Below are 7,330 nucleotides of genomic sequence, written 5' to 3'. Positions count from 1 at the left end.
GATAGTAAAACTAAGCTAAGGACCAAGGCTGGGATAAAGACATAGATATTGAATAACTAAACTTTCTTAGAAAATACAGCCTCCAAATCAATAAATGGAAAATTTCATCTATCCAACAGAAGGTGTAAGAAAAGGAACAAAGAATAATTGCACAACTAAGTTCAAATACATTTGTAATCAAAATAACTGTAACATATTACACTCTTTATGAAAAGAGTGGACCATTTAAAAATTCAAGTGTGTAAGACACATATCAAAAAATAAAGCCACCAGAAATGTTGACAATAAAGGAATGAAAAATATCATGCAGGGTGGAACAAGATGGCACAATAGATGTCTCCACCAATTTTCTCCCCTGCAAGGACACCAATTTAATAGATATCTAAACACAAGAAAACCTTTGTAAGAACCAAAAATCAGGCAGCACTCACAGTACCTTGTTTTAACTCCACATTGCTGAAAAAGGCACTGAAGAGGTAGAATAAACACTTCTGAATTGCAGATGCCACCCCTCTCCCATCCCCTGGCAGTGAAGGCTGGGGGCAGAAAGCCTTTCTGTGCCATGGGGAGAGGGAAAGGCAGCAATCCTTGGGCACTGAACTCTGAGCTGTCTTCGACTTTGTGAAAGTCAAGAGCAGAAAGGAAAAGCAGGTTTTTTTCTCTTCCAAGAAGGAATTTTGTTCTTCAAAGGAACAACAAAATTAATTAGCATTTAACAAATATAACATATACATTATTTCCAAATACAGATGGAATATTTATAAAAACTAGTCACTTAATAGGACTTAAAGAAAGTTTTTAAAAAGTGTAAAAGATCTGGTATCATATTGACCGTGTTCTTCCTTGATCACAATAAAATTGAACTAGAAATCAAGCACCAGAAAAAGGTGGTTAAAAACACAATGTTTGTAAACTTTAAAATGTTCCTGGAAGTAACTCATGGTTAATAAGAAACAATGAAAATTGCAAAATAGAAATTTAGATCTGAATGATAATAAAAACACTGTATTTCAAAACTTGTAATATGCAGCTACCGCAGTGTGTAGAGAGAAATTTACAGTCTAAAATGTACTTATTTAAAAATAAAAAAGGTTGAAAATAAAGACCTTAATTGAAAATTTAAAAGTTGTGTTCTCTTCCAGAAACTAGAAAAAGAATAACAGATGTCCAGTTAATATAGAAGAAATAGAGACTTTATGGGGCTACAAAACTTAAAAAAATATATCTTCCTTGAAACAAGAACAGGAAACTACAAAAAAATCACATTCAGGAAATAACAAGAGCAAAGAAATAAAAACATGGAAATTTTTCAATAAAATGGAGTGTAATTTTGAAAAATATCTCCCAGAAAATAGTAAAACAACAGATTTATGAAAATGGGAGATAAAAGATAAGCAACTTGTTGAGGTCTCACATCTAAATAGTAGGAATTCATAAGGAAAGACAAAGAGATACAGAGAATGAAGAAAAGAGCAAAGAAGTCATGGATGAAATGATTTAAGAATGTTTCCCATAACTGAAAGACCTGTTTCACAACTAAATGGATCAACCAATTGAAGGGCTCAAACCTAGGCATGTCTTCATAAAATTTTAGAGCACTGGAGATCCTGCAGCTTCCAAAGAGGAGAAAAGGAAAAGGTTTAACAGGAACGTAAAAGAGTCACAATAGCATTGGAGTTCTAACCAGCAACAATGAAAGCCAAAAACCAACAGAGCAGCATCATTCTTAGAAAATAATTACAACCAAGGATTTAATAACCAGCTAAACTATCAAAGAAGTGTGAGAGTAGCATAAAGACAATTTTTTCTAACGTGCAAGATCTCAACCATTTTTGCCTCCCAGAAAGTGAGGGAGTAAACCAAGAAAGAGAAAAACATGGGAATCAAGTAATAGGGGCTGATATAAGAAAGAGGGGGGGAAATTCCACCATTACTGGTGATGTGAAATCTCAGAAGGACAACTGCAGATCAGGGAGAGAGCAATCATTAGTTTCCAGAGAGATTTCTTCAAGAAGATGGGGAAAAAAATAGATTCCAATATTATATTAATCTATTATGAAGCTATTTACACAATGGAGCATAATTTTAGGGGGAAGCATTTGCAAATAAAACTAAAAGAAAACAAAAGATCATGCAGGAAAAAATATTCCAAGAAATAGCATTTATGTAGTCCCAATAATGACTCAATTATGGTTAAATGATTATGATTTAACCAAAGAAACCATAGAACTGTTCTGGAAGGACAGGACACAAGGAATATAGGGCATAAGGGAATATAGTGGGGATTGAGTAATAGTGAGAGATAACTAAACCCAGATACCAATAATCTGTATTGGGAAATCAATGGATAATGTTTAAAACTTCACAAGCAAGAAGTAGCAATATAAGCCATGTTTTTAAGACACATGAATCATAAGAAATAGCTAAAAGAATGAACCTGGTTGGTTCTGGGGTGCAGGAATGGGGACGGTGTGACAGGAGAGTGTTATTTGTTATGAAACGATCTATTTGCACAACTCTGTGACTTTTCCAAATATATGCATGCACACATACACACACACACAAACTTTATAAAGACAAATACTAAAGAAAAATAAAAAACTAATATTGTAAATAAGTTGGGATAAAGGGGGCAAGAGCTGTAAAATAAAGTGGAAAACTACATAGGGTCAACAAAAATACAAACTGTTACAAAATCTATAAATTGAACATATCTCTAGTAATACTGAACAAGAAAGGAAATCACATGGAAAGCACACAAGTAAACAATGAGATATAATGTTGCAAATAAGGCGTTTTCTAAAATTAAAAGATAGAATATAAGTAATACATTTAGAAATTCAGATGAAATCATTTCTTTTTTAAATTGCATAATATTGAGTTGAATATATCAATTATTAAGTTGCATAAGTCATGCTATTTTCTAATGTTTCTTAATGTACACTGCTTTTTTTTACTATTATAATTTTTCTTTTTTTTTTTTTTTATTTTACTTTAAGCTCTGGGATACATGGCAGAACACGCAGGTTTGTTACATAGGTATACATGTGCTGTGGTGGTTTGCTGCACCTATCAACCCGTCATCTAGGTTTTACGCCCCACATGCATTAGGTATTTGTCCTAATGCTCTCCCTCCCCTTGCCTCCCACCCCCTGACAGACCCCAGTGAATGATGTTCCCCTCCCTGTGTCCATTACTTATATTAGCTGTTAGTTTTTGTAGATTTTCTTTATCAAGTTGAGGAAGATCCTCTCCATTCCTAGTTTATTGACAGTGCCTAATCATGAATGGATGCTGGACTTCGTTAAATGCTTCTCTGCGTCTATTTATGTGATCACGTGTTTTCCCTTCTTTAGTTTGTTAATTTAATGCATTAAATTAAATTAATTGCTTTTTCAATGTTGAACCAAACTCTCATATCTGGAATAAATCTCACTTAGTCATGGTGTATAATTCTTTTTGTACATTGTTAGACTTGATTTACATTGTTAGACTAACATTTTCTTGAGGACTTTTGCAGCTATGTTCATGATATATGTTGGTCTGTGGTTTTCTTTTCTTGTAAAGTCTTTGTCTTTTGGTATTAAGGTAATGCTAGCCTCACAGAATGAATTAGGAATAATTCTTTTTACTTCTGTCTGCTGAAAGAGATTATATAGAATTGATATTTTTCTTTTTTATTGTTTGGTAAAATGTAGTTGCGAACTCATCTGGGCCTAATGATTTCCATTTTGAAAGATAATTAAGTATTTATTCAATTTATTTGATAGACAATAGACACATTCAATATTGCATATTTCTTCTTTTTTTTTTTTTTTGAGATGGAGTTTCGCTCTTGTTACCCAGGCTGGAGTGCAATGGCGCGATCTCGGCTCACCGCAACCTCCGCCTCCTGGGCTCAGGCAATTCTCCTGCCTCAGCCTCCTGAGTAGCTGGGATTACAGGCACGCACCACCATGCCCAGCTAATTTTTGTATTTTTAGTAGAGACAGGGTTTCACCATGTTGACCAGGATGGTCTCGATCTCTCGACCTTGTGATCCACCCGCCTCGGCCTCCCAAAGTGCTGGGATTACAGGCTTGAGCCACCGCGCCCGGCCGCATATTTCTTCTTGTGTAAGTTTTGGCAGATTGTTTCTTTCAAAGAATTGCTCTATTTCATCTCAGTTATCAAATTTGTGGCCATAGAATTGTTCAAATTATTCCTTTATTATCCTTTTGATGTGCATTGCAGCTATAGTGATATCCTTTCTTTCATTTCTAATATTAGAAATTTGTATCTTCTCTTTTTTTCCTAGTTAACCTCGCTAGAGACTTATCAATTTTACTGACATTTTTAAAGAAAACACTTTTAGTTTCATTGATTTTTAAAATTGGTTTTCTATTTTCAGTTTTATTGATGTATTCTCGAATTTTTATTATTTCTTTTCTTCTACTTACTTTGAAGTTAATTTGCTCTTCTTGTCTTTAGTTTCCTAAGGCAAAGATTATTGATTTTCCATTATTGATTTTAAATTTTTATTCTTTTCTTCTATATGCATTCAATGCTATAAATTTCTCTCCGTGCACTGCTTTCTCTATATTCCACAACTTTTGGATAAGGTGTGTTTTCATTTTTATTTATTTCAAATTTTTTTTAAATTTCTCTTGAGAATTCTTCTTTGATCCATGTGTTATTTAGAAGTGTGTCGTTTAATCTCTAAGTATTTTGGGATATTCTAGCTATCTTTCTGTTATTAATTTCTGGTTTAATTCTGTTGTGGTCTGAGAGCAGACATTATATGATGTGTATTTTTAAAATCTGTGTTTTACGACTTAGAATGTGGTCCATTTTGGTGAATGCTCTATGTGAATTTGAAAATAATGTATATTCTGCTCTTGTTGGATGAAGTATTCTATAAGTATCAATTAGATTCAGTAGGTTGATGTTGTTGTTAAGTTCAATTTTGACCTTACTGATTTCCTGTCTGCTGAATCTGCCCATTTCTGATAGGAGTATATTGATATCTCTAAATATAATAGTAGATTCCTGTATTTCTCCTTGTAGTTCTATTAATTTTTTCTTATGAATTTTGGTACTCTGTCATCAGGTGCATACACATTACAGATTGTTATTAGTTTCACAGAACTGATCCCTTTATCATTATGTAATACCTCTCTTTATCCCTGATAACTTTCCTCACTGTGAAATATTCTGTGTCTGAAATTAATGTAGCTAATTTTACTTTCCTTTTATTAGTGTTAGCATGGTATATCTTTCTCCATTTGTTTACTTTTAACCTATATGTGTCTTTAGATTTAAAGTGGGTTTCTTATAGACAATATATTGTTAATTCGGGATTTTTTAATATTCTCTGACAATCTGGCTTTTAATTAATGCACTTAAGTAGTTGATGTTCAAAGTGTTTGCTGATATAGTTAGATTAATATCTCTCATATTTGCTACTGATTCTATTTGCTGCCCTTGCTCTTTCTATTTTTGACTTCCATTATTTTTTAGCCTTTTTAGGTTTTGATCATTTTACATGATTCCATTTTCTCTCCTTTTAAAGTATATAAGTTGTACTTCCTTGTTTACTTTTTTTAGTGATTGCCTTAGATTTTACAGCATTCATTTGCAACTAATCCAGTTTCAAATAACACCATATTGCTTCATGGTTATGCAAGTATTTTATAACAAAATAATCCTAATTCCTCCTTCCCATCCCTTGTATCATTGCTGTCATTTACTTCACTTATACATAAGCATATATATATAATACACTGTTGCTGTTATTATTTCAAACTATCCATTAAGTTATGATTAGATTAATCAAGATAAGATTAAGACAAATAAAAGGTTTTATTTTACCTCAACTTACTTCTCTGATATTCTTCCTTTTTAATATAGATCTGAGTTTCTGACCTATATCATTTTCCTTCTAACTTCTTTTAATATTTCTTTCAAGGAATGTCTACTGGTGACATTTCCCTCAATATTTGTTTGTCTAAGAAAGTCATTATTTATCCTTCACTTTTGAAGGATAATTTCTCAGGGTATAGAATTCTAGGTTGGCAGAGTTTTTTCATCTCAATAATGTAAATGTTTCACTCCACTCTTGTCTTACTTGCATGTTTTCTGAGGAGAAATCAGATGCAATTATAATTTTTCCTCTTCTATAGGTTAGAATTTTTTTCCCTCTAGGTGCTTTTAGAATTTTTTATCTTTTTTTTTTTTTTTTTTGGCTGAAGGAAAATTTGTATTGTTTTAATTGTTTTTATGTACAGAAAACTCAACAGTATACATTTAACACAGTTTAGTGGCAAATTCTTTAGCCTTTGCCTTTTCAAGCTCAGCGATGTGAGCCACAGACTTCGAACCCAGGACCTTGCCTCCCCAGTGACAGCCGATCTCATCATATCTGTCATTGTAATTGGTCCTGATAGCTTCCCCCAGCTTAGCCAAAGCACCTTTGTCTTCTGAGCTAACCTGTGTGAAGGCAAGAGTGGTGCAGGTCTTCCTGTGGGCTAGGCGGCCCAGTCTTGCCTTCCCCTTGATAATGCAGTAAGGGACTCGAATTTTATGACACAGGGCAAGCAAAAAGACAACTAGCTCAGTGGGATCCACTTCATATGCAATCACCACCAGCTGAGCTTTCTTGTTCTCCACGAAGACAGGTGGTCTCTTAGTGGGGACATCCCCTTTGCCAGCAGCTTTCTTTTCTGCCCAGGCCAGCAGCCTCTGCTTCTTCTCTTGCTTTGTCTCTGGTCTGTACCTGTGGGCCAGCTTAAGCAGCTGAGTAGCTGTTTGGCGGTCCAGGGCCTGGGTGAACTGGTTAATTGCAAGAGGCACTTTCAGCCGCTTATAGAGGATGGCTCTCTGCTGCTGCAACCTGATATAGCGGGGCCATTTCACAAAGCAGGTGAAGTCTCTTTTGGGCTGGATGTCCTGTCTAATGCCAAAATTCTTAGGCCTTTTCTCAAACAGGAGACTCACCACTTTCTTGGCCTCCTGTTTCTTCGTGACCACAGGGGCCAGAGCCACCTTCTTCCCCTTGGACCTCTTTCCTTTCCGCATCTTGGGTGGTAGGAGGAGAGCTTCTTTATCTTTTATTTTCTGTAGTTTGACTATGATATGCCCATGTGTAGCTTTCAGGGGGCACTTATCCCATTTCGTATTCTCTGATCTGCCTGGGTCTGTGGTTTGGTGTGACATTAAGTTGGAGAAATTTCATTATTATTTCAAAAATTTCTTCTGCTTCTTTCTCTCTTTCTTTTTCTTCTGATAGTCCTATTATGCCCATGTTACACCTCCTGTGGTTGTCCCACAGTTTTTGGATATTCTGTTCTGC

The 7,330-nt window shown here is 34.7% G+C and overlaps 1 pseudogene; it reads right to left on the bottom strand.

Annotated features, from left to right (window-relative positions):
* Window positions 1-6,285: 6,285 nt before the first annotated feature.
* LOC104653110 (large ribosomal subunit protein eL8 pseudogene) lies at window positions 6,286-7,056 on the bottom strand (annotated as a pseudogene).
* Window positions 7,057-7,330: the final 274 nt, after the last annotated feature.

Source organism: Saimiri boliviensis, chromosome X (genome assembly GCF_048565385.1).
Source record: "Saimiri boliviensis isolate mSaiBol1 chromosome X, mSaiBol1.pri, whole genome shotgun sequence".
Lineage (NCBI taxonomy): Eukaryota > Metazoa > Chordata > Mammalia > Primates > Cebidae > Saimiri > Saimiri boliviensis.
The sequence above is the reverse complement of the archived record's forward strand: the minus strand, read 5'-3'. Positions and strand labels throughout refer to the sequence as shown.